This window comes from Anabrus simplex, chromosome 1, assembly GCF_040414725.1.
Source record: "Anabrus simplex isolate iqAnaSimp1 chromosome 1, ASM4041472v1, whole genome shotgun sequence".
NCBI classification, from domain to species: Eukaryota; Metazoa; Arthropoda; class Insecta; order Orthoptera; family Tettigoniidae; genus Anabrus; species Anabrus simplex.
In genome coordinates this window covers 183162981-183187616 of record NC_090265.1, presented here as the reverse complement: position 1 = coordinate 183187616, position 24636 = coordinate 183162981, and the positions used below count along the sequence as shown (strand labels likewise).

The 24636-nt window shown below is 45.1% G+C and overlaps 17 non-coding genes across 17 annotated transcripts; 10 read left to right on the top strand and 7 right to left on the bottom strand.

Moving 5' to 3' along the window:
- Window positions 1-1007: 1007 nt before the first annotated feature.
- Window positions 1008-1078, top strand: TRNAG-GCC (transfer RNA glycine (anticodon GCC)). The gene has a single exon. It is a non-coding gene; the product is annotated as a tRNA-Gly (tRNA).
- A 1062-nt stretch (window positions 1079-2140) lies between these two features.
- Window positions 2141-2212, bottom strand: TRNAH-GUG (transfer RNA histidin (anticodon GUG)). Its single transcript has one exon. It is a non-coding gene; the product is annotated as a tRNA-His (tRNA).
- Window positions 2213-2631: 419 nt separating this feature from the next.
- On the top strand, window positions 2632-2702 carry TRNAG-GCC (transfer RNA glycine (anticodon GCC)). Its single transcript has one exon. It is a non-coding gene; the product is annotated as a tRNA-Gly (tRNA).
- A 1062-nt stretch (window positions 2703-3764) lies between these two features.
- On the bottom strand, window positions 3765-3836 carry TRNAH-GUG (transfer RNA histidin (anticodon GUG)). Its single transcript has one exon. It is a non-coding gene; the product is annotated as a tRNA-His (tRNA).
- A 419-nt stretch (window positions 3837-4255) lies between these two features.
- Window positions 4256-4326, top strand: TRNAG-GCC (transfer RNA glycine (anticodon GCC)). Its single transcript has one exon. It is a non-coding gene; the product is annotated as a tRNA-Gly (tRNA).
- A 1553-nt stretch (window positions 4327-5879) lies between these two features.
- TRNAG-GCC (transfer RNA glycine (anticodon GCC)) lies at window positions 5880-5950 on the top strand. Its single transcript has one exon. It is a non-coding gene; the product is annotated as a tRNA-Gly (tRNA).
- A 1062-nt stretch (window positions 5951-7012) lies between these two features.
- On the bottom strand, window positions 7013-7084 carry TRNAH-GUG (transfer RNA histidin (anticodon GUG)). The gene has a single exon. It is a non-coding gene; the product is annotated as a tRNA-His (tRNA).
- A 419-nt stretch (window positions 7085-7503) lies between these two features.
- On the top strand, window positions 7504-7574 carry TRNAG-GCC (transfer RNA glycine (anticodon GCC)). Its single transcript has one exon. It is a non-coding gene; the product is annotated as a tRNA-Gly (tRNA).
- Window positions 7575-8635: 1061 nt separating this feature from the next.
- TRNAH-GUG (transfer RNA histidin (anticodon GUG)) lies at window positions 8636-8707 on the bottom strand. Its single transcript has one exon. It is a non-coding gene; the product is annotated as a tRNA-His (tRNA).
- A 419-nt stretch (window positions 8708-9126) lies between these two features.
- TRNAG-GCC (transfer RNA glycine (anticodon GCC)) lies at window positions 9127-9197 on the top strand. Its single transcript has one exon. It is a non-coding gene; the product is annotated as a tRNA-Gly (tRNA).
- A 1062-nt stretch (window positions 9198-10259) lies between these two features.
- Window positions 10260-10331, bottom strand: TRNAH-GUG (transfer RNA histidin (anticodon GUG)). Its single transcript has one exon. It is a non-coding gene; the product is annotated as a tRNA-His (tRNA).
- Window positions 10332-10750: 419 nt separating this feature from the next.
- On the top strand, window positions 10751-10821 carry TRNAG-GCC (transfer RNA glycine (anticodon GCC)). Its single transcript has one exon. It is a non-coding gene; the product is annotated as a tRNA-Gly (tRNA).
- Window positions 10822-12374: 1553 nt separating this feature from the next.
- On the top strand, window positions 12375-12445 carry TRNAG-GCC (transfer RNA glycine (anticodon GCC)). Its single transcript has one exon. It is a non-coding gene; the product is annotated as a tRNA-Gly (tRNA).
- A 1062-nt stretch (window positions 12446-13507) lies between these two features.
- On the bottom strand, window positions 13508-13579 carry TRNAH-GUG (transfer RNA histidin (anticodon GUG)). Its single transcript has one exon. It is a non-coding gene; the product is annotated as a tRNA-His (tRNA).
- Window positions 13580-13998: 419 nt separating this feature from the next.
- TRNAG-GCC (transfer RNA glycine (anticodon GCC)) lies at window positions 13999-14069 on the top strand. The gene has a single exon. It is a non-coding gene; the product is annotated as a tRNA-Gly (tRNA).
- Window positions 14070-15131: 1062 nt separating this feature from the next.
- TRNAH-GUG (transfer RNA histidin (anticodon GUG)) lies at window positions 15132-15203 on the bottom strand. The gene has a single exon. It is a non-coding gene; the product is annotated as a tRNA-His (tRNA).
- Window positions 15204-15622: 419 nt separating this feature from the next.
- TRNAG-GCC (transfer RNA glycine (anticodon GCC)) lies at window positions 15623-15693 on the top strand. Its single transcript has one exon. It is a non-coding gene; the product is annotated as a tRNA-Gly (tRNA).
- The last annotated feature ends 8943 nt before the right edge of the window (window positions 15694-24636 follow it).

The window sequence follows — 24636 nt, the reverse complement described above, 5'->3', positions numbered from 1 at the left end:
TTGAGTCTGTAGAGTGAGAACCTTCAATGAGTCCGAGAGAGAAGCGATCTATGGACGGTAAACAGGCTAAGAGAGAAAGAATGAAGCTAAGGAGGAAATAATCGTTTAACGCGCTGCCAGAGTATCCCTACGGCAGATGTATAAAATATATGATTACATTCTGCTATGGCACCACAATGCACCACCTAAATTGAGGGTTGAAATCTAGCATCTTAACGTCTGAGGAACTCACTGTCTTTGTGGTTCCGTAAGCTCATAACTCTAGTTTTGCAGGCATTCGAGCCAATCTTCTCCAAAATTCAAGCTGCGAGACGCTTACTCCCTTAGCAAGACAGTGAGCCAGCTAGTGATTTAGGGGGATACAAGTAGTCTACAAATTCTCCAAATTGCTAGAGACCTATATGAATCTAACTCCTTGAGATACAGACGAGCATAACAAAATCTGAGCTTAATAATTTCTCCTAAATGAGCACTGTATCAGAATTCAGTAATTACAATTGACAAAATCTGTTCGCTTGCCGTGACCAGGATTCGAACCTGGGTTACTTCGGCCACGACGCAATGTCCTAACCACTAGACGATCACGGCTACGGTACACACATTCCTTTGCGGTTAGTCTTACCTAATATAAGCGGTTTGTTTGCTCCACATAGCAGTGCCGGTGGATTCTGTAGAGACAGCAGACGGCCCCTACTTCCCTTACCGTATGCTTTGTCCCATGCTCTGATACTTTACTGCGTAACGACTATGGCTTTGGCGTCATTTATTGTGCAAGAATACCCGGCGACGTTACTACGGTCCTCTTTACAAGGAACTAATGCCTAAAACTTCGAGCCCTCAATGATGTTTCAGTTAACGCACACACTAAAGCGTGGATTTGAACTCCCGAAGCTGAGTACACAATCTGTTATCAGCAAAGTACTGCAACGTCACTGTTAAGCACGGTATGTGATGCAACTTCAAGGAAAACACGTCATGTTTCGTTGATGTTAGCTATCAGTAACATGGCAACGGTGGTTCAGTGGTAGAATGCTCGCCTGCCACGCGGGCGGCCCGGGTTCGGTTCCCGGCCGTTGCATATTTATTTTCAACTTCATATTATTATTTTTCAATCTCCTCCTAATGCTCCCTGCTTGAATTATTTATTTTTCTTAATACGAATGTCCTACAAGGTTGGCATTTCGCTCGGTCACCTTCTAAACGCTTCACCACAGAGGCACCATGACACTGCCCTGCACTGCACTGGATCGATCTTGCACCCACCGGGCGCAACTATTCACGATCTAGCGCCACTTCCACGAAAATTGCAGTGTTACGAGGGCTGGAGCGGTGTACCCTTAATCTCGGGTGGTCGACTGAGTTGAGGTGTGTTCGATCCCCACAACAGCATTGCACAAAGTAAATTTCCATGCTTACACACTTCTTCTAAATTCAAATGCCCTGGTAGTACCTAAATGAAGGCCTCGGCCACTTCGTTCCCTCATCCGTGCCCATCCCTTCCAATCATTCCATACACCATAAGGCACGTGTACAGCAATGACCGTAAGGCCACCTGGGCGGAGCACAGTTAATTCTTCCCAGTTTCGTCACCCTAACCAAGGTGCCACGATCCAGGTCATTATCGTTGAGTCTGTAGAGTGAGAACCTTCAATGAGTCCGAGAGAGAAGCGATCTATGGACGGTAAACAGGCTAAGAAAGAAAGAAAGAAGCTAAGGAGGAAATAATCGTTTAACGCGCTGCCAGAGTATCCCTACGGCAGATGTATAAAATATATGATTACATTCTGCTATGGCACCACAATGCACCACCTAAATTGAGGGTTGAAATCTAGCATCTTAACGTCTGAGGAACTCACTGTCTTTGTGGTTCCGTAAGCCCATAACTCTAGTTTTGCAGGCATTCGAGCCGTTCTTCTCCAAAATTCAAGCTGCGAGACGCTTACTCCCTTAGCAAGACAGTGAGCCAGCTAGTGATTTAGGGGGATACAGGTAGTCTACAAATTCTCCAAATTGCTAGAAACCTATATGAATCTAACTCCTTGAGATACAGACGAGCATAACAAAATCTGAGCTTAATAATTTCTCCTAAATGAGCACTGTATCAGAATTCAGTAATTACAATTGACAAAATCTGTTCGCTTGCCGTGACCAGGATTCGAACCTGGGTTATTGCGGCCACAACGCAATGTCCTAACCACTAGACGATCACGGCTACGGTAAACACATTCCTTTGCGGTTAGTCTTACCTAATATAAGCGGTTTGTTTGCTCCACATAGCAGTGCCGGTGGATTCTGTACAGACAGCAGACGGCCCCTACTTCCCTTACCGTATGATTTGTCCCATGCTCTGATACTTTACTGCGTAACGACTATGGCTTTGGCGACATTTAATGTGCAAGAATACCCGGCGACTTTACTACGGTCCTCTTTACAAGGAACTAATGCCTAAAACTTCGAGCCCTCAATGCTATTTCAGTTAACGCACACACTAAAGCATGGATTTGAACTCCCGAAGCTGAGTACACAATCTGTTATCAGCAAAGTACTGCAACGTCACTGTTAAGCACGGTATGTGATGCAACTTCAAGGAAAACACGTCAGGTTTCGTTGATGTTAGCTATCGGTGACATGGCAACGGTGGTTCAGTGGTAGAATGCTCGCCTGCCACGCGGGCGGCCCGGGTTCGATTCCCGGCCGTTGCATATTTATTTTCAACTTCATATTATTATTTTTCATTCTCCTCCTAATGCTCCCTGCTTGAATTATTTATTTTTCTTAATACGAATGTCCTACAAGGTTGGCATTTCGCTCGGTCACCTTCTAAACGCTTCACCACAGAGGCACCATGACACTGCCCTGCACTGCATGGGATCGATCTCGCACCCCCCGGGCGCAACTCTTCACGATCTACCGCCACTTCCACGAAAATTGCAGTGTTACGAGGGCTGGAGCGGTGTACCCTTAATCTCGGGTGGTCGACTGAGTTGAGGTGTGTTCGATCCCCACAACAGCATTGCACAAAGTAAATTTCCATGCTTACACACTTCTTCTAAATTCAAATGCCCTGATAGTACCTAAATGAAGGCCTCGGCCACTTGGTTCCCTCATCCGTGCCCATCCCTTCCAATCATTCCATACACCATAAGGCACGTGTACAGCAATGACCGTAAGGCCACCTGGGCGGAGCACAGTTAATTCTTCCCAGTTTCGTCACCCTAACCAAGGTGCCACGATCCAGGTCATTATCGTTGAGTCTGTAGAGTGAGAACCTTCAATGAGTCCGAGAGAGAAGCGTTCTATGGACGGTAAACAGGCTAAGAAAGAAAGAAAGAAGCTAAGGAGGAAATAATCGTTTAACGCGCTGCCAGAGTATCCCTACGGCAGATGTATAAAATATATGATTACATTCTGCTATGGCACCACAATGCACCACCTAAATTGAGGGTTGAAATCTAGCATCTTAACGTCTGAGAAACTCACTGTCTTTGTGGTTCCGTAAGCCCATAACTCTAGTTTTGCAGGCATTCGAGCCAATCTTCTCCAAAATTCAAGCTGCGAGACGCTTACTCCCTTAGCAAGACAGTGAGCCAGCTAGTGATTTAGGGGGATACAGGTAGTCTACAAATTCTCCAAATTGCTAGAAACCTATATGAACCTAACTCCTTGAGATACAGACGAGCATAACAAAATCTGAGCTTAATAATTTCTCCTAAATGAGCACTGTATCAGAATTCAGTAATTACAATTGACAAAATCTGTTCGCTTGCCGTGACCAGGATTCGAACCTGGGTTATTGCGGCCACAACGCAATGTCCTAACCACTAGACGATCAAGGCTACGGTAAACACATTCCTTTACGGTTAGTCTTACCTAATATAAGCGGTTTGTTTGCTCCACATAGCAGTGCCGGTGGATTCTGTAGAGACAGCAGACGGCCCCTACTTCCCTTACCGTATGATTTGTCCCATGCTCGGATACTTTACTGCGTAACGACTATTGCTTTGGCGTCATTTAATGTGCAAGAATACCCGGCGACGTTACTACGGTCCTCTTTACAAGGAACTAATGCCTAAAACTTCGAGCCCTCAATGCTATTTCAGTTAACGCACACACTAAAGCATGGATTTGAACTCCCGAAGCTGAGTACACAATCTGTTATCAGCAAAGTACTGCAACGTCACTGTTAAGCACGGTATGTGATGCAAATTCAAGGAAAACACGTCATGCTTCGTTGATGTTAGCTATCAGTAACATGGCAACGGTGGTTCAGTAGTAGAATGCTCGCCTGCCACGCGGGCGGCCCGGGTTCGATTCCCGGCCGTTGCATATTTATTTTCAACTTCATATTATTATTTTTCAATCTCCTCCTAATAGTCCTTGCTTTAATTATTTATTTTTCTTAATACGAATGTCCTAAAAGTTTGGCATTTCGCTCGGTCACCTTCTAAACGCTTCACCATAGAGGCACCATGACACTGCCCTGCACTGCACTGGATCGACCTCGCACCCCCCGGGCGCAACTATTCACAATCTACCGCCACTTCCACGAAAATTGCAGTGTTACGAGGGCTGGAGCGGGGTACCCTTAATCTCGGGTGGTCGACTGAGTTGAGGTGTGTTCGATCCCCACAACAGCATTGCACAAAGTAAATTTCCATGCTTACACACTTCTTCTAAATTCAAATGCCCTGATAGTACCTAAATGAAGGCCTCGGCCACTTCGTTCCCTCATCCGTGCCCATCCCTTCCAATCATTCCATACACCATAAGGCACGTGTACAGCAATGACCGTAAGGCCACCTGGGCGGAGCACAGTTAATTCTTCCCAGTTTCGTCACCCTAACCAAGGTGCCACGATCCAGGTCATTATCGTTGAGTCTGTAGAGTGAGAACCTTCAATGAGTCCGAGAGAGAAGCGATCTATGGACGGTAAACAGGCTAAGAGAGAAAGAATGAAGCTAAGGAGGAAATAATCGTTTAACGCGCTGCCAGAGTATCCCTACGGCAGATGTATAAAATATATGATTACATTCTGCTATGGCACCACAATGCACCACCTAAATTGAGGGTTGAAATCTAGCATCTTAACGTCTGAGGAACTCACTGTCTTTGTGGTTCCGTAAGCTCATAACTCTAGTTTTGCAGGCATTCGAGCCAATCTTCTCCAAAATTCAAGCTGCGAGACGCTTACTCCCTTAGCAAGACAGTGAGCCAGCTAGTGATTTAGGGGGATACAAGTAGTCTACAAATTCTCCAAATTGCTAGAGACCTATATGAATCTAACTCCTTGAGATACAGACGAGCATAACAAAATCTGAGCTTAATAATTTCTCCTAAATGAGCACTGTATCAGAATTCAGTAATTACAATTGACAAAATCTGTTCGCTTGCCGTGACCAGGATTCGAACCTGGGTTACTTCGGCCACGACGCAATGTCCTAACCACTAGACGATCACGGCTACGGTACACACATTCCTTTGCGGTTAGTCTTACCTAATATAAGCGGTTTGTTTGCTCCACATAGCAGTGCCGGTGGATTCTGTAGAGACAGCAGACGGCCCCTACTTCCCTTACCGTATGCTTTGTCCCATGCTCTGATACTTTACTGCGTAACGACTATGGCTTTGGCGTCATTTATTGTGCAAGAATACCCGGCGACGTTACTACGGTCCTCTTTACAAGGAACTAATGCCTAAAACTTCGAGCCCTCAATGCTGTTTCAGTTAACGCACACACTAAAGCGTGGATTTGAACTCCCGAAGCTGAGTACACAATCTGTTATCAGCAAAGTACTGCAACGTCACTGTTAAGCACGGTATGTGATGCAACTTCAAGGAAAACACGTCATGTTTCGTTGATGTTAGCTATTGGCGACATGGCAACGGTGGTTCAGTAGTAGAATGCTCGCCTGCCACGCGGGCGGCCCGGGTTCGATTCCCGGCCGTTGCATATTTATTTTCAACTTCATATTATTATTTTTCAATCTCCTCCTAATAGTCCTTGCTTTAATTATTTATTTTTCTTAATACGAATGTCCTAAAAGTTTGGCATTTCGCTCGGTCACCTTCTAAACGCTTCACCACAGAGGCACCCTGACACTGCCCTGCACTGCACTGGATCGACCTCGCACCCCCCGGGCGCAACAATTCACGATCTACCGCCACTTCCACGAAAACTGCAGTGATACGAAGGCTGGAGCGGTGTACCCTTAATCTCGGGTGGTCGTTTGAGTTGAGGTGTGTTCGATCCCCACAACAGCATTGCACAAAGTAAATTTCCATGCTTACACACTTCTTCTAAATTCAAATGCCCTGATAGTACCTAAATGAAGGCCTCGGCCACTTCGTTCCCTCATCCGTGCCCATCCCTTCCAATCATTCCATACACCATAAGGCACGTGTACAGCAATGACCGTAAGGCCACCTGGGCGGAGCACAGTTAATTCTTCCCAGTTTCGTCACCCTAACCAAGGTGCCACCATCCAGGTCATTATCGTTGAGTCTGTAGAGTGAGAACCTTCAATGAGTCCGAGAGAGAAGCGATCTATGGACGGTAAACAGGCTAAGAAAGAAAGAAAGAAGCTAAGGAGGAAATAATCGTTTAACGCGCTGCCAGAGTATCCCTACGGCAGATGTATAAAATATATGATTACATTCTGCTATGGCACCACAATGCACCACCTAAATTGAGGGTTGAAATCTAGCATCTTAACGTCTGAGGAACTCACTGTCTTTGTGGTTCCGTAAGCCCATAACTGTAGTTTTGCAGGCATTCGAGCCAATCTTCTCCAAAATTCAAGCTGCGAGACGCTTACTCCCTTAGCAAGACAGTGAGCCAGCTAGTGATTTAGGGGGATACAGGTAGTCTACAAATTCTCCAAATTGCTAGAAACCTATATGAATCTAACTCCTTGAGATACAGACGAGCATAACAAAATCTGAGCTTAATAATTTCTCCTAAATGAGCACTGTATCAGAATTCAGTAATTACAATTGACAAAATCTGTTCGCTTGCCGTGACCAGGATTCGAACCTGGGTTATTGCGGCCACAACGCAATGTCCTAACCACTAGACGATCACGGCTACGGTAAACACATTCCTTTGCGGTTAGTCTTACCTAATATAAGCGGTTTGTTTGCTCCACATAGCAGTGCCGGTGGATTCTGTAGAGACAGCAGACGGCCCCTACTTCCCTTACCGTATGATTTGTCCCATGCTCTGATACTTTACTGCGTAACGACTTTGGCTTTGGCGACATTTAATGTGCAAGAATACCCGGCGACTTTACTACGGTCCTCTTTACAAGGAACTAATGCCTAAAACTTCGAGCCCTCAATGCTATTTCAGTTAACGCACACACTAAAGCATGGATTTGAACTCCCGAAGCTGAGTACACAATCTGTTATCAGCAAAGTACTGCAACGTCACTGTTAAGCACGGTATGTGATGCAACTTCAAGGAAAACACGTCATGTTTCGTTGATGTTAGCTATCAGTAACATGGCAACGGTGGTTCAGTAGTAGAATGCTCGCCTGCCACGCGGGCGGCCCGGGTTCGATTCCCGGCCGTTGCATATTTATTTTCAACTTCATATTATTATTTTTCAATCTCCTCCTAATAGTCCTTGCTTTAATTATTTATTTTTCTTAATACGAATGTCCTAAAAGTTTGGCATTTCGCTCGGTCACCTTCTAAACGCTTCACCACAGAGGCACCATGGCACTGCCCTGCACTGCACTGGATCGACCTCGCACCCCCCGGGCGCAACAATTCACGATCTACCGCCACTTCCACGAAAACTGCAGTGTTACGAGGGCTGGAGCGGTGTACCCTTAATCTCGGGTGGTCGACTGAGTTGAGGTGTGTTCGATCCCCACAACAGCATTGCACAAAGTAAATTTCCATGCTTACACACTTCTTCTAAATTCAAATGCCCTGATAGTACCTAAATGAAGGCCTCGGCCACTTCGTTCCCTCATCCGTGCCCATCCCTTCCAATCATTCCATACACCATAAGGCACGTGTACAGCAATGACCGTAAGGCCACCTGGGCGGAGCACAGTTAATTCTTCCCAGTTTCGTCACCCTAACCAAGGTGCCACGATCCAGGTCATTATCGTTGAGTCTGTAGAGTGAGAACCTTCAATGAGTCCGAGAGAGAAGCGACCTATGGACGGTAAACAGGCTAAGAAAGAAAGAAAGAAGCTAAGGAGGAAATAATCGTTTAACGCGCTGCCAGAGTATCCCTACGGCAGATGTATAAAATATATGATTACATTCTGCTATGGCACCACAATGCACCACTTAAATTGAGGGTTGAAATCTAGCATCTTAACGTCTGAGGAACTCACTGTCTTTGTGGTTCCGTAAGCCCATAACTCTAGTTTTGCAGGCATTCGAGCCAATCTTCTCCAAAATCAAGCTGCGAGACGCTTACTCCCTTAGCAAGACAGTGAGCCAGCTAGTGATTTAGGGGGATACAGGTAGTCTACAAATTCTCCAAATTGCTAGAAACCTATATGAATCTAACTCCTTGAGATACAGACGAGCATAACAAAATCTGAGCTTAATAATTTCTCCTAAATGAGCACTGTATCAGAATTCAGTAATTACAATTGACAAAATATGTTCGCTTGCCGTGACCAGGATTCGAACCTGGGTTATTGCGGCCACAACGCAATGTCCTAACCACTAGACGATCACGGCTACGGTAAACACATTCCTTTGCGGTTAGTCTTACCTAATATAAGCGGTTTGTTTGTTCCACATAGCAGTGCCGGTTGATTCTGTAGAGACAGCAGACGGCCCCTACTTCCCTTACCGTATGATTTGTCCCGTGCTCTGATACTTTACTGCGTAACGACTATGGCTTTGGCGTCATTTAATGTGCAAGAATACCGGGCGACTTTACTACGGTCCTCTTTACAAGGAACTAATGCCTAAAACTTCGAGCCCTCAATGCTACTTCAGTTAACGCACACACTAAAGCGTGGATTTAAACTCCCGAAGCTGAGTACACAATCTGTTATAAGCAAAGTACTGCAACGTCACTATTAAGCACGGTATGTGATGCAACTTCAAGGAAAACACGTCAGGTTTCGTTGATGTTAGCTATCGGTGACATGGCAACGGTGGTTCAGGGGTAGAACGCTCCTCTGCCACGCGGGCGGCCCGGGTTCGATTCCCGGCCGTTGCATATTTATTTTCAACTTCATATTATTATTTTTCAATCTCCTCCTAATAGTCCTTGCTTTAATTATTTATTTTTCTTAATACGAATGTCCTAAAAGTTTGGCATTTCGCTCGGTCACCTTCTAAACGCTTCACCATAGAGGCACCATGACACTGCCCTGCACTGCACTGGATCGACCTCGCACCCCCCGGGCGCAACTATTCACAATCTACCGCCACTTCCACGAAAATTGCAGTGTTACGAGGGCTGGAGCGGGGTACCCTTAATCTCGGGTGGTCGACTGAGTTGAGGTGTGTTCGATCCCCACAACAGCATTGCACAAAGTAAATTTCCATGCTTACACACTTCTTCTAAATTCAAATGCCCTGATAGTACCTAAATGAAGGCCTCGGCCACTTCGTTCCCTCATCCGTGCCCATCCCTTCCAATCATTCCATACACCATAAGGCACGTGTACAGCAATGACCGTAAGGCCACCTGGGCGGAGCACAGTTAATTCTTCCCAGTTTCGTCACCCTAACCAAGGTGCCACGATCCAGGTCATTATCGTTGAGTCTGTAGAGTGAGAACCTTCAATGAGTCCGAGAGAGAAGCGATCTATGGACGGTAAACAGGCTAAGAAAGAAAGAATGAAGCTAAGGAGGAAATAATCGTTTAACGCGCTGCCAGAGTAACCCTACGGCAGATGTATAAAATATATGATTACATTCTGCTATGGCACCACAATGCACCACCTAAATTGAGGGTTGAAATCTAGCATCTTAACGTCTGAGGATCTCACTGTCTTTGTGGTTCCGTAAGCCCATAACTCTAGTTTTGCAGGCATTCGAGCCAATCTTCTCCAAAATTCAAGCTGCGAGACGCTTACTCCCTTAGCAAGACAGTGAGCCAGCTAGTGATTTAGGGGGATACAAGTAGTCTACAAATTCTCCAAATTGCTAGAGACCTATATGAATCTAACTCCTTGAGATACAGACGAGCATAACAAAATCTGAGCTTAATAATTTCTCCTAAATGAGCACTGTATCAGAATTCAGTAATTACAATTGACAAAATATGTTCGCTTGCCGTGACCAGGATTCGAACCTGGGTTATTTCGGCCACGACGCAATGTCCTAACCACTAGACGATCACGGCTACGGTAAACACATTCCTTTGCGGTTAGTCTTACCTAATATAAGCGGTTTGTTTGCTCCACATAGCAGTGCCGGTGGATTCTGTAGAGACAGCAGACGGCCCCTACTTCCCTTACCGTATGCTTTGTCCCATGCTCTGATACTTTACTGCGTAACGACTATGGCTTTGGCGTCATTTATTGTGCAAGAATACCCGGCGACGTTACTACGGTCCTCTTTACAAGGAACTAATGCCTAAAACTTCGAGCCCTCAATGCTGTTTCAGTTAACGCACACACTAAAGCGTGGATTTGAACTCCCGAAGCTGAGTACACAATCTGTTATCAGCAAAGTACTGCAACGTCACTGTTAAGCACGGTATGTGATGCAACTTCAAGGAAAACACGTCATGTTTCGTTGATGTTAGCTATCAGTAACATGGCAACGGTGGTTCAGTAGTAGAATGCTCGCCTGCCACGCGGGCGGCCCGGGTTCGATTCCCGGCCGTTGCATATTTATTTTCAACATCATATTATTATTTTTCAATCTCCTCCTAATAGTCCTTGCTTTAATTATTTATTTTTCTTAATACGAATGTCCTAAAAGTTTGGCATTTCGCTCGGTCACCTTCTAAACGCTTCACCACAGAGGCACCATGACACTGCCCTGCACTGCACTGGATCGACCTCGCACCCCCCGGGCGCAACAATTCACGATCTACCGCCACTTCCACGAAAACTGCAGTGATACGAGGGCTGGAGCGGTGTACCCTTAATCTCGGGTGGTCGACTGAGTTGAGGTGTGTTCGATCCCCACAACAGCATTGCACAAAGTAAATTTCCATGCTTACACACTTCTTCTAAATTCAAATGCCCTGATAGTACCTAAATGAAGGCCTCGGCCACTTCGTTCCCTCATCCGTGCCCATCCCTTCCAATCATTCCATACACCATAAGGCACGTGTACAGCAATGACCGTAAGGCCACCTGGGCGGAGCACAGTTAATTCTTCCCAGTTTCGTCACCCTAACCAAGGTGCCACCATCCAGGTCATTATCGTTGAGTCTGTAGTGTGAGAACCTTCAATGAGTCCGAGAGAGAAGCGATCTATGGACGGTAAACAGGCTAAGAAAGAAAGAAAGAAGCTAAGGAGGAAATAATCGTTTAACGCGCTGCCAGAGTATCCCTACGGCAGATGTATAAAATATATGATTACATTCTGCTATGGCACCACAATGCACCACCTAAATTGAGGGTTGAAATCTAGCATCTTAACGTCTGAGGAACTCACTGTCTTTGTGGTTCCGTAAGCCCATAACTCTAGTTTTGCAGGCATTCGAGCCAATCTTCTCCAAAATTCAAGCTGCGAGACGCTTACTCCCTTAGCAAGACAGTGAGCCAGCTAGTGATTTAGGGGGATACAGGTAGTCTACAAATTCTCCAAATTGCTAGAAACCTATATGAACCTAACTCCTTGAGATACAGACGAGCATAACAAAATCTGAGCTTAATAATTTCTCCTAAATGAGCACTGTATCAGAATTCAGTAATTACAATTGACAAAATCTGTTCGCTTGCCGCGACCAGGATTCGAACCTGGGTTATTGCAGCCACAACGCAATGTCCTAACCACTAGACGATCAAGGCTACGGTAAACACATTCCTTTACGGTTAGTCTTACCTAATATAAGCGGTTTGTTTGCTCCACATAGCAGTGCCGGTGGATTCTGTAGAGACAGCAGACGGCCCCTACTTCCCTTACCGTATGATTTGTCCCATGCTCTGATACTTTACTGCGTAACGACTATGGCTTTGGCGACATTTAATGTGCAAGAATACCCGGCGACCTTACTACGGTCCTCTTTACAAGGAACTAATGCCTAAAACTTCGAGCCCTCAATGCTATTTCAGTTAACGCACACACTAAAGCATGGATTTGAACTCCCGAAGCTGAGTACACAATCTGTTATCAGCAAAGTACAGCAACGTCACTGTTAAGCACGGTATGTGATGCAACTTCAAGGAAAACACGTCATGTTTCGTTGATGTTAGCTCTCAGTAACATGGCAACGGTGGTTCAGTAGTAGAATGCTCGCCTGCCACGCGGGCGGCCCGGGTTCGATTCCCGGCCGTTGCATATTTACTTTCAACTTCATATTACTATTTTTCAATCTCCTCCTAATAGTCCTTGCTTTAATTATTTATTTTTCTTAATACGAATGTCCTAAAAGTTTGGCATTTCGCTCGGTCACCTTCTAAACGCTTCACCACAGAGGCACCCTGACACTGCCCTGCACTGCACTGGATCGACCTCGCACCCCCCGGGCGCTACAATTCACGATCTACCGCCACTTCCACGAAAACTGCAGTGTTACGAGGGCTGGAGCGGTGTACCCTTAATCTCGGGTGGTCGACTGAGTTGAGGTGTGTTCGATCCCCACAACAGCATTGCACAAAGTAAATTTCCATGCTTACACACTTCTTCTAAATTCAAATGCCCTGATAGTACCTAAATGAAGGCCTCGGCCACTTCGTTCCCTCATCCGTGCCCATCCCTTCCAATCATTCCATACACCATAAGGCACGTGTACAGCAATGACCGTAAGGCCACCTGGGCGGAGCACAGTTAATTCTTCCCAGTTTCGTCACCCTAACCAAGGTGCCACGATCCAGGTCATTATCGTTGAGTCTGTAGAGTGAGAACCTTCAATGAGTCCGAGAGAGAAGCGATCTATGGACGGTAAACAGGCTAAGAAAGAAAGAAAGAAGCTAAGGAGGAAATAATCGTTTAACGCGCTGCCAGAGTATCCCTACGGCAGATGTATAAAATATATGATTACATTCTGCTATGGCACCACAATGCACCACTTAAATTGAGGGTTGAAATCTAGCATCTTAACGTGTGAGGAACTCACTGTCTTTGTGGTTCCGTAAGCCCATAACTCTAGTTTTGCAGGCATTCGAGCCAATCTTCTCCAAAATTCAAGCTGCGAGACGCTTACTCCCTTAGCAAGACAGTGAGCCAGCTAGTGATTTAGGGGGATACAGGTAGTCTACAAATTCTCCAAATTGCTAGAAACCTATATGAATCTAACTCCTTGAGATACAGACGAGCATAACAAAATCTGAGCTTAATAATTTCTCCTAAATGAGCACTGTATCAGAATTCAGTAATTACAATTGACAAAATCTGTTCGCTTGCCGTGACCAGGATTCGAACCTGGGTTATTGCGGCCACAACGCAATGTCCTAACCACTAGACGATCACGGCTACGGTAAACACATTCCTTTGCGGTTAGTCTTACCTAATACAAGCGGTTTGTTTGCTCCACATAGCAGTGCCGGTTGATTCTGTAGAGACAGCAGACGGCCCCTACTTCCCTTACCGTATGATTTGTCCCATGCTCTGATACTTTACTGCGTAACGACTATGGCTTTGGCGTCATTTATTGTGCAAGAATACCCGGCGACGTTACTACGGTCCTCTTTTCAAGGAACTAATGCCTAAAACTTCGAGCCCTCAATGCTGTTTCAGTTAACGCACACACTAAAGCGTGGATTTGAACTCCCGAAGCTGAGTACACAATCTGTTATAAGCAAAGTACTGCAACGTCACTATTAAGCACGGTATGTGATGCAACTTCAAGGAAAACACGTCAGGTTTCGTTTATGTTAGCTATCGGTGACATAGCATCGGTGGTTCAGTGGTAGAATGCTCGCCTGCCACGCGGGCGGCCCGGGTTCGGTTCCCGGCCGTTGCATATTTATTTTCAACTTCATATTATTATTTTTCAATCTCCTCCTAATGATCCCAGCTTGAATTATTTATTTTTCTTAATACGAATGTCCTACAAGGTTGGCATTTCGCTCGGTCACCTTCTAAACGCTTCACCACAGAGGCACCATGACACTGCCCTGCACTGCACTGGATCGATCTCGCACCCCCCGGGCGCAACTATTCACGATCTACCGCCACTTCCACGAAAATTGCAGTGTTACGAGGGCTGGAGCGGTGTACCCTTAATCTCGGGTGGTCGACTGAGTTGAGGTGTGTTCGATCCCCACAACAGCATTGCACAAAGTAAATTTCCATGCTTACACACTTCTTCTAAATTCAAATGCCCTGATAGTACCTAAATGAAGGCCTCGGCCACTTCGTTCCCTCATCCGTGCCCATCCCTTCCAATCATTCCATACACCATAAGGCACGTGTACAGCAATGACCGTAAGGCCACCTGGGCGGAGCACAGTTAATTCTTCCCAGTTTCGTCACCCTAACCAAGGTGCAACCATCCAGGTCATTATCGTTGAGTCTGTAGAGTGAGAACCTTCAATGAGTCCGAGAGAGAAGCGATCTATGTACGGTAAACAGGCTAAGAAAGAAAGAAAGATGCTAAGGAGGAAATAATCGTTTAACGCGCTGCCAGAGTATCCCTACGGCAGATGTATAAAATATATGATTACATTCTGCTATGGCACCACAATGCACCACCTAAATTGAGGGTTGAAATCTAGCATCTTAACGTCTGAGGAACTCACTGTCTTTGTGGTTCCGTAAGCCCATAACTCTAGTTTTGCAGGCATTCGAGCCAATCTTCTCCAAAATTCAAGCTGCGAGACGCTTACTCCCTTAGCAAGACAGTGAGCCAGCTAGTGATTTAGGGGGATACAGGTAGTCTACAAATTCTCCAAATTGCTAGAAACCTATATGAATCTAACTCCTTGAGATACAGACGAGCATAACAAAATCTGAGCTTAATAATTTCTCCTAAATGAGCACTGTATCAGAATTCAGTAATTACAATTGACAAAATCTGTTCGCTTGCCGTGACCAGGATTCGAACCTGGGTTATTGCGGCCACAACGCAATGTCCTAACCACTAGACGATCACGGCTACGGTAAACACATTCCTTCGCGGTTAGTCTTACCTAATATAAGCGGTTTGTTGGCTCCACATAGCAGTGCCGGTGGATTCTGTAGAGACAGCAGACGGCCCCTACTTCCCTTACCGTATGATTTGTCCCATGCTCTGATACTTTACTTCGTAACGACTATGGCTTTGGCGACATTTAATGTGCAAGAATACCCGGCGACTTTACTACGGTCCTCTTTACAAGGAACTAATGCCTAAAACTTCGAGCCCTCAATGCTATTTCAGTTAACGCACACACTAAAGCATGGATTTGAACTCCCGAAGCTGAGTACACAATCTGTTATCAGCAAAGTACTGCAACGTCACTGTTAAGCACGGTATGTGATGCAACTTCAAGGAAAACACGTCAGGTTTCGTTGATGTTAGCTATCGGTGACATGGCAACGGTGGTTCAGTGGTAGAATGCTCGCCTGCCACGCGGGCGGCCCGGGTTCGATTCCCGGCCGTTGCATATTTATTTTCAACTTCATATTATTATTTTTCAACCTCCTCCTAATGCTCCCTGCTTGAATTATTTATTTTTCTTAATACGAATGTCCTACAAGGTTGGCATTTCGCTCGGTCACCTTCTAAACGCTTCACCACAGAGGCACCCTGACACTGCCCTGCACTGCACTGGATCGACCTCGCACCCCCCGGGCGCAACAATTCACGATCTACCGCCACTTCCACGAAAATTGCAGTGTTACGAGGGCTGGAGCGGTGTACCCTTAATCTCGGGTGGTCGACTGAGTTGAGGTGTGTTCGATCCCCACAACAGCATTGCACAAAGTAAATTTCCATGCTTACACACTTCTTCTAAATTCAATTGCCCTGATAGTACCTAAATGAAGGCCTCGGCCACTTCGTTCCCTCATCCGTGCCCATCCCTTCCAATCATTCCATACACCATAAGGCACGTGTACAGCAATGACCGTAAGGCCACCCGGGCGGAGCACAGTTAATTCTTCCCAGTTTCGTCACCCTAACCAAGGTGCCACGATCCAGGTTGAACCGTGTAAACTGTGATCCCCCTCCCAGACTATCTTTCTCCAGTGGTTTTACAGTGTATGTGCTTGCAAGCTGTACTATGTATTGTGTAATTTGATGTATTTACATGTATTTTATTTCCTATCCTTGCCCCTCTTATGGAATAAATGTATTTTTGCCCGTTCCGCATGTCTTCAGGGAAATGTAGAGGTATTCTCGCCCTGAAGAGTCCTCCCTCCCTTCCGAGCTCTCTCTCTCTCTCTTGCTTCGCGCCCCTCTACAACTCCCTTCTCTTCTAGAGGGGAGTTTCGGTCCACGTGACCGCTGCTCGGCTCGCGGTCGTTCTCCTCGGCCGGCCGGGCGATTCTGCTGTTGGCACTCTGAGCAGTCTGTTATCTCCTGGGCTTGCCTTCTAGCCCCTCGAACCCGGCACGCTAGCGCGGAGGTAAGAGAGAGAGAGGGATCTTGCTATTGTACTGTCCCCTTAAGATGTCGAAATTTAAGGTGCCTGAGGTAAAAACGAGGCTTGTCACTGTGTAATGATAGGAACTTTGTGCTTTGGATTCGATCTTTATTTAAGATTTCTAGTTGATGTGTTTGATTCAGTTTAAAGAAAGTATTTTCATGGCCGAAACATTCCATTGTGGGGTTAAGTAGGTGTTGCTTTTCTACGTTATTGTAATCCACTACGGATTCTCTATGTGCCTTCGGGCGTTGCGTTGGTTAAGAATTTGGAAGGCCATGCTTAAATTATTCTCAACCTTATTGTAATATTAGAAGGTCTTTCATATTATGTTCGGAAAGTTGCAAAGCGAAACCCTTCACGTATGCATGTGAACTTGTACCTGGTAGAGAGGGCTGGCTCCCTCATTAGTGTTTTGTAATAATTCTGAATGTATATACGGGTATTATCCTCTTAATTGTAAATTGTTGTTACTTGATGTTTTTAAAGCAGTTAAAGTTTCCGAACTTGTAATTAAAGAAGCTTGGCGAGATATCGTTGTTAATTGGTGTTGGTATCTTTCGCTTAATACGACCTTTATCCAGCCCCTTCGGGCCGCCGCTTTTCCTAGCCCGTACCATGCCGTAGCACAGGTCATTATCGTTGAGTCTGTAGAGTGAGAACCTTCAATGAGTCCGAGAGAGAAGCGATCTATGGACGGTAAACAGGCTAAGAAAGAAAGAAAGAAGCTAAGGAGGAAATAATCGTTTAACGCGCTGCCAGAGTATCCCTACGGCAGATGTATAAAATATATGATTACATTCTGCTATGGCACCACAATGCACCACCTAAATTGAGGGTTGAAATCTAGCATCTTAACGTCTGAGGAACTCACTGTCTTTGTGGTTCCGTAAGCCCATAACTCTAGTTTTGCAGGCATTCGAGCCAATCTTCTCCAAAATTCAAGCTGCGAGACGCTTACTCCCTTAGCAAGACAGTGAGCCAGCTAGTGATTTAGGGGGATACAGGTAGTCTACAAATTCTCCAAATTGCTAGAAACCTATATGAATCTAACTCCTTGAGATACAGACGAGCATAACAAAATCTGAGCTTAATAATTTCTCCTAAATGAGCACTGTATCAGAATTCAGTAATTACTGTTACGGACTTTTCCGTGGTAGGTAGAGGTGAAAGAAGGTGCGGGTGTGAATAGGTCTCCAGCTACGAAAGCAAAATTAATTTAAAATTTAACAAGGTTATATTTTCTTTTCAAAACAAAGAAATAACAAGCATGGCAGGTACAAAGTAGCAAAAAGGGTTGTTACAATATTTACAGGAATTGGGCTTCGCGCCCTGATTTTACACTGCTTGGGCAATTAGCTCAGTTTTACCCCAAACACGAGTTTTAACAGAGGGGCAGAAAACCCCATTCATACCTAGGAGCCCTTGCTCAAAATTACACAGAAAAGCCTCCACGAGGCATACAACACACAAAAAGAGCCACTCGCTCTCAAAATTTAAACCAAACTCCACCTTCAAGTTGTCCTCACTGGACATAGACACAGGGGTAAAATACCCAACCTACTGAGGTCTATTAAATAAAAATGGGCAATTACATGACCTCTAAAATAACAATTTGAGAGGAGGCGATCTTGCACTCCTAATACACTTGTTTTTTAAAAACCTAATCTGGCTCTAGGCCACTAATGCAAGGGCTAATCCCATACTACCGAGGTGACTTTAGAAAAGAGCAATTGGTTTTACATTAACGAAGAATAGGTTGAGAAAATAAGTTCACCTCAAGACAATGTGAGTGGGAGCTCGAGAGGGTTAGCACTCTCTATCCCAATATGCAGCTTAAAAGAGAATAGAAGAAAAGATCGTTACATTTTAGGAAAAGGTTACATGGAGGAAAGCTTCGCACCCGCCCCGAGAGTTAAACTGCTGAGCTAGCAAAGAAAGAATTTATTAATCGGCCATTACCTTATTGATGACCGCTGCCGAGGAAAGAGGCGCTTCCCGCCTCCTGCTATGTACTGTATACCCTGAAAGATGGAAGAGAAGTGGCCCGGAGACCCTAAAATCAGCAGTTTATATCCTCTCGCGGAAGGTTCTAGGCGTTAGGGGAATGAAAACACCCTCCCACAAACTTTTTATTGGCTCGGGTACAGAAACATATCCAAGTTGGGGGAAGATACATCGGATTGGTCGGAAATTACTAAAAGAAATTCGGGATTGGATAAATCTAAGACAAGGGGGAAAAGAGGGGTATACAGCCAACTTAAGCAATAACAGAAAGAAATTTAGCAAAGACAAACATTTGAAATAAAAATTTCTCCAACAAAATAGTTCTTTGACTCCGCACTAGGTTGCACTATTGTTGATCTTCAGTAGTGTCCTCTAGAAGAGAAAGTTCACACTTCTTACTTCAAGTGAAACAAAACCACATCAAAAATGACACAGTTCAAAAACTCAAAATTTTCCACGTGGTGACATCTTCTGAGAAAGTAGAGAATTAATAGCGTAGATAAAGTTCAGACTTCCTCCAGCAGAGGAGTTTCAACTGGCGCACATTTTAAATTAGCGGAGTGGAGGTGTACCGCCCGGTACAGACCTCCCCCCCCAAAAGTTCCTCCCGGGGTGACACATGAAATTGTTTGAAAACAAGGTCCAAGTTTTGATGTAGATATGGAGATTAATTGCCAAAAAAAATTATAAGATTTTCTTAATTTGGTTTGATATAGTTTCAAAATTTTGTTGTTGCAGATGAAGAATAGTTTTTAAGTTTGTAGAAGTAGAATTCTGAAGATAACATTTTAATACTTAAAAGTGATGAAAAATTTTGCAATGTCCACCAAATATTGCTGTTGAATTCCCGAGTGTAGTCATTGCTTATCGTAACTGTCCATGTAGTTGAGGTTGATGAAGTTGGATGGCCAGACCGGCCATTGCAGCTTGCGTCCAAAGGAGGCCGCTCGGACCCCTCAAGTACCCTGAGATACCGCTCGCCCGCACTATGAGGGGAGCAGAGGTGTTGAAACACGCCGCGCCCGCGGTGAACATATACAGGCTGCGGGCAAGTAGCAGGTCGTGCGCCGCACATCAGCCTAGGCCGGGAGGAGAGCTCCGGCTCGCCGTGCACATGTCGTCCTCGCTGGGGCCGAGGGGGCCCGTCCTCGAACCCAGCCGCGGCACAGCGCCGCGCGGCTGCGGGGGCACTGAAACATTAAAGCTAGGCGGCAGAATTGTGTTGGACCATCATGTTTCTTTTGAGGGCACAGGTATGTAGAGAGATTGAGGGGCCAGCGGCGTGCAGATATCCATGGCATTTCATCTAAGCCAGCCACTGTGCATAGTGGAGCAGGAGACGGGAGCGTGGTAATGGCCGTGGCAAGGACAGGATGGCAGTTTAACAACTCGGGGGAGGTTTCACAGAAATGCTTACATATAAAATAAAATAGAAGGAGCAGAATGCCTTAAGAGTGGAACTCAAAAAAAATATAACCTTCATATTCCTATCAAATTATATGAAGCAAGTTAACACGGAAATTACACCGGTTTCACCTGTGACAGGTGAACTCTAAATATCCTCTCGGTGGCTGGATTACTTAACAATAAGGTAACCGGCGTAAGGAAATCCAGAATAATACATGGCCCATGGAATCTGGGGGCAAGCTTGCCCGCGGGAACAAAATTCTTGACCATCACCTGGTCACCTACCTTCAAAGTGGTGGGTCTCCGTCCACGATCATACCTTTCCCTAACCTTTTCATGAGATACCTTAAGATTGGCTTTAGCCTTCTTCCAAAGATCTTTAATATTATCCGGATCTATTGTCTCGGGTAGAATGTCACTCAGAGACCAGAGGTTAGAGAGCGGCGAGTTGGGAACAAACTTGAACATCAAAGAAGCTGGAGTGAACTTGTGAGATTCATGAACCGCCGAATTCAAAGCAAAAGCTAACCAATGCAGGGACGTGTCCCACCCGGAATGATCATCATGATGATAGGCAATAAGTGCGGACCTGAGATTACGATTAACCCGTTCAGCCAGAGATGGTTGAGGGTAATAAGCAGAAGTAGTTACATGAGAGATGGATAAGTCAAAACAGAATTTACGAAATAAATTAGATGTAAAAGCCTTAGCATTATCAGATACAATATATTGGCACGGACCAAAAGAAGCAAAAATAGAATTTAGGCAAGTAATGGTGGACTGAGCGGTAGCCAGCTTAGTCGGAAATAACCAGGAAAATCTTGTAAAACCATCTACACATACAAAGATGAATTTGTTGGCATTACCCTTTGACTGGGGGAATGGTCCTACATAATCAATGTACAGGCGTTCCATGGGGCGTGACGCTTGATGGGAAGACAAAAGGCCTACCTTGGTGGACATGGTTGGTTTACTAAGCAAACAAGATTTACAAGCTTTTACAAGTTCACGGATTTCACCGTCCATACCTTTCCAGATGAACATTTCACGAATCTTTTCACGGGTTTTAAAGATTCCAAGATGCCCTCCTAATGGGGTCTCATGATAATACTTGAAGATCATAGGTACAAGAACCGCTGGAACAACAACTTTCATCAGCTTGTCATGCCTCAAAGGGCAACATAAAACACCATTCCTCAGAACATAAGGGACGACATGTTCCCCAGAAGAAAGGGTTTCCATTATCGGAGCCAGCGTCGGATCTTCACGTTGGTATTTCTCGATATCCCTAAAGAGCATGGGAGCATCTGTTAGGATGGCATTAACCTTAGATAGTATGGACTCGGAAGGTGATGAACTGTCGACCGGTTCGTGGGTCTCGACGTCGTTAGAAAACATACGGCTGAGTCCATCAGCAACAACATTTTCGGTACCTCTGATATGTCTAACATCAAACTGGAAGGCGGAAATACGGATGGCCCAGCGGGCTATACGACCAGTACGACGCGGCCTACCTAAGACCCAGCTTAAGGCTTGATTATCTGTCTCCAGGTCGAATTTGACATGTTCCAAATAGAGACGGAACTTCTCTAAGGCGAATAAGACTGCCAAACCTTCGAGCTCATAGATGGAATACTTGGCTTCTTGAGCCGACAAGGTCCTAGAGGCATAGGCGATGGGTCGCCTCCCTAGTTCAGTCTCTTGAAGAAGGACTGCAGCTACTGCTGACGACGACGCGTCGGTTTGGACGATGAATTTCTTCGAGAAATCAGGCATAGCAAGTACAGGGGCATTACAAAGAGCTAATTTAAGGTCTTCAAAAGCGGCTTGTTGAGAAGGTCCCCACTCGAATTTGATGCCTTTCCTACGAAGAAGGTTTAAGGGCGCCGCTCTATTAGCGAAGTTAGGAATAAACTTCCTGAAGAAATTCACCATACCAATGAACCTGGCGATGCCTTTAATGTCCTTGGGAGGTTTAAAATCACGGATGGCCTGTGTTCTAGAATGATCGACTGCTACACCATCAGGTGACACAATATGCCCTAGGAAAGACATAGAGGGCTTAGCAAAGGCAACCTTGGACAACTTAACAGTTAACCCAGCCTTACGAAGGCGATCGAGAACCTCTCGCAGATGATCTAGATGTTCTTCAAAAGTCTCTGAAAATACGACGACATCATCCAAGTAGTGATATAAGTACTCAAATTTGATGTCGGAGAAGACCCTATCTAGTAGCCTAGTGAGTACAGCTGCTCCCGTGGGGAGCCCGAAAGGCACGCGGTTGTATTCATATAAATTCCAGTCCGTGGCGAACGCTGTAAGATGTTTAGACTCTTCGGCAAGGGGAATTTGATTATAGGCCTGATTCAAGTCCAAGATAGTAAAGAACTTGGCCTTACGAAACCATGAAAAACAAGAATGAAGGTCGGGAAGGGGCACAGATTGTAACACCACCTTCCGATTGAGAGCCCTGTAATCAATGACAGGCCTGAAGCCTCCTTGGGGTTTCGGGACTAAAAAAATAGGCGAAGAATACGCTGACTTAGAGGGCCTAATAATACCGTCCTTCAACATCTGATCGATGATTTCTTTTAGAGCCTTCATTTTAGGTGGAGATAGCCTATAAGGTGGAAAACGGACAGGAATCGAATCCGTGACCTCAATTTTGTATTCAATAAGGTCAGTAACACCAAGAGTATCAGAGAACAACTCGGGAAACGACTGACACAATTTGCGAATACTATCAGCCTGCTCCTCAGGTAGATGTCTAAGGTCTAACAACATCTCATCCTGGGTAGGCGAAATAAGAGAACATGATGCAGAATTACACTTTAATAGAGGGATATTACAATTAGAGGCAAATTTGAAAGTGCAAGACCTACTCTGAAGATCGAGCACAAGACCAGTGTGAGAAATAAAGTCCGCTCCCAATATAATGGGGCAAGACAAATGCTTGGCCACAAACAATTTAACTTTCCATGTGAATTGAAAAATACGAATTTTGACATATAAGGAACCGAGAATTTCTAATGGAGAGGAATTAGCCGAAACGTATTGGATCGCCGACAAACAATAGTTAGGAAGCTTACAAACAGATTTCAATTTTGAATACCAATCAGCCGAAATAATAGAACAAACACTACCTGAATCTAAGAGAGCTGTTATAGGCTCGTTATTTAACTCAATTTTGAGAAAGGGGACCGGTGCGGGGGAATCCGCCGCAATCCTAAGACACTCTTTGGGACCTTCAAAAGATGAATTTGAAAATTGCTCGTTCCCTGAATTTACAACCTGTTTACCAGGGGCTGAGTCTCGGGAAGATGGATTAGTCGACTCAGCCGAAGCCACTAGTCACTTTTTATTATTGGCATAGGTGGAATTTGCACCAGAAGTTGAGCAGGAGGGGGTGCTATTTGAATTGGGACAATTCTTGGCGATATGTGAGAAAGCCCCACATTTAAAACAGCCTTGTGATGACCCGGCTCCATTCCTTGTCCCACTTGACTTGATCAGTGGACACTTGTTGCGCAGATGGTCAGGCGACCCGCAAGCATAACATTTACAGGGATTGACTGGTCGGCGAGGTGGAGGCCGAGTATTATTAAAGGAAGGCGGGGGTTCTTTCGCGACACGCAAAGAATCGGCGTATCTAACTCCTTCCGCTGAGACGGCCAATGCTTCAAGTTCAGAGAAAGTTTGCGGGCACGCCGCGAAACACAAATATGACCTGTAGGGTGGTGAAATCCCTTCCACAATAGCTTGTACAATCTGATCCTCAGGGAAATGAAGAGCAAACACCCTAGTATAAAACTTAATGTCCTGAATGAAATCAGCCAAGTTTTCATCCAAGCGTTGTACACGGTAATAGTACTTCTGAATAAGGGAGGACCTGGCCCTAGCCGGGATGAAGTTAGCTAGCAAATGGGCATGGAAATCCTCAATAGATGATTGCTCGGCAATGGCTCTTACGATTTTATCTGAGAGAATACCAATAGCATACGGATAGATAATTTGCAATATTTGACATGGAGAAAGAGAAAACACAAGTGCATGATCCTGAAATTCAACTAGAAATCTTAAAAATGAAATTACATCACTGGTGGTATTAACAGAAAACTTAGAGATTCCTCTTAGCAACATTGCCAATGGATGAGGCAAGCTGCTAAACCCGGGTGACATAGTAGGTAAAGGTTTCAATGGCAAAGAAGTTAATTCAGAACGGATGTTACTCAATGATGCACGACGTTCAGATTCGTTGTCCAATGGGGCAGGGATAGTTTGAGCAGCAACGGTTATCCTATTCACTTCTCCCTTGGGAGGCGCTTCCTCACTACCTGCATTCACTGTGGTGGGTAGATCGCTTTTGGGAGGAACCTCCCCGGTTAGCAATTGAGTGACCTTGCTAGATAATTCAGACATATTTTCAAGCAGCGTACTAGCTTCCTTCTTCTGAATGTCATTCAACTTTAGAGACAACAGATCGTTAACCCTATTCGAAAAATGATATAGCCTAGCTTGCACACGCTTAATTTGATTAGGAGAAGGATC